Source organism: Lathyrus oleraceus, chromosome 7 (assembly GCF_024323335.1).
Source record: "Lathyrus oleraceus cultivar Zhongwan6 chromosome 7, CAAS_Psat_ZW6_1.0, whole genome shotgun sequence".
Lineage (NCBI taxonomy): Eukaryota > Viridiplantae > Streptophyta > Magnoliopsida > Fabales > Fabaceae > Lathyrus > Lathyrus oleraceus.
Window position 1 is genome coordinate 143,112,272 of NC_066585.1, and position 1,826 is coordinate 143,114,097.

The window sequence follows — 1,826 nt, forward strand, 5'->3', positions numbered from 1 at the left end:
ACGTCATCTTCCTCTGCCTCGAATACAGGGAATTCAAAATTGGGAGATGGCGTTGGATCATTATGTTCAATGGGTTTTAGGATCAACCTGCATAATGATTTTGGTTAATGAAAACTTTAGAATTTAAACAAGCAAATCATTATGCAGATGAAAAATGTTGCTTTTATTCTTGTTTTTACGGGTTTTTTGTGATCACTGATTTCATGCAAAAAGCAAAAAGTGAAAACAACTGGAAAAACAAATGTTTGACAATGCATTAATTGAATGAAAACATCATTGTATATATGCTGCCAACAATGTCATCACTTCTCCTTTTGGCATGGGAGAAGGGTTTTAAACAAAGTGAACAATTACTCTGATCTATGGATGACCGTAGGAACATCTACAGCGACCCAATTGTGGCAGACACCACCAGGTATGACGAAATTTTTCACATCCTCTGCATCCTCTTCCAAGATAGCAGCAGCTTCTTCTTCAGGTTGATCGTCGTGGATGAATCCTCCACTCTTGAACAGACCTTGCTCATTACATGCCCCAGAACAGTAGCCAATGCCAGCCCGGGATCTGTTGTCTTCCAGCTCGATCACCTTCCCTAAACCAGCAACTGCACCACACTCAATGGCCAGTTTTGCATCACGGTAGGAAGCAAATGATGGAGACTTCTTCTCAATTGGTTCATCAATAGATAAAGCCTGGAACGGAGTTCCAACTTCATCCTCTGCGTCAATGTAGGAGAAAGAAGACAAGTGGCTAACCAGGAGAGCCTTTTCTCCCCCTACCACAACCAGTTTCTTGTTTTTAACAAATTTCAGCTTCTGGTGTAGGGTGGATGTCACGGCGCCAGCCTCGTGAATCCATGGTCTGCCAAGGAGACAGCTATATGACGGGTGGATATCCATTACCTGGAAAGTAACCTGGAAATCACTTGGTCCGATTTTGATAGGGAGATCAACTTCCCCAATCACGGTCTTGCGCGACCCATCAAAAGCTTTCACAACGACCCCACTCTGCCTCATAGGAGGACCCTGATATGACAATCTAGAGAGTGTGGATTTTGGCAATACATTTAGGGATGACCCAGTGTCCACCAGCACGTTGGACATGGCATCAGATTTGCAATTTAGAGATATGTGTAAAGCCATGTTGTGGTCTCTTCCCTCCTCAGGGAGATCAGCGTCACTAAAACTCAAAGTGTTGCAAGCAGTAATGTTTGCAACTATATTGTCGAATTGTTCAATGGTGACGTCGTGATCAACATACGCCAAATCCAATATTTTCCGCAGAGCCTCCCTATGGGGTTCTGAATGCAACAGCAAGGATAGTATGGAGATTTTGGATGGCGTTTGTAGAAGCTGGTCTACAACATTATACTCGCTCTTCTTGATGAGCCTCAGCATCTCATCAGATTCTTCATTCACCATGCCACTCGGGCCAACTGAAGAATTAGGAGTCTTTTGTACAGATGAGGAGGGTTTGGCAACATCAAGTGCCGAATTCTGAATATTAACAGCGGTCCCCACCAGACGCTCAGCAGATTCAGAAACAACAGGGGCTTTAGCAGGTGCAGAGAAAACACGACCACTCCGGGTCAGCCCGCTTACATCAGCGATGTTGGTTACAGCAGTTGAGGGCAAAGGCACTTCCTTCCCATCTTGCACAACAACTGGGTTATATCTGAACGGCACAGCTCGGTCAGAAGAATAAGGCACGGGGCCTGCAGGTTTAATCACCAAGGAGGGAGAAGCCTTCGGCTTGCTGCTATCATAGCGAATAACAACAGGCTCGGGTAACTTGAACACGGGGGATATAACATTAACTTCCGATTC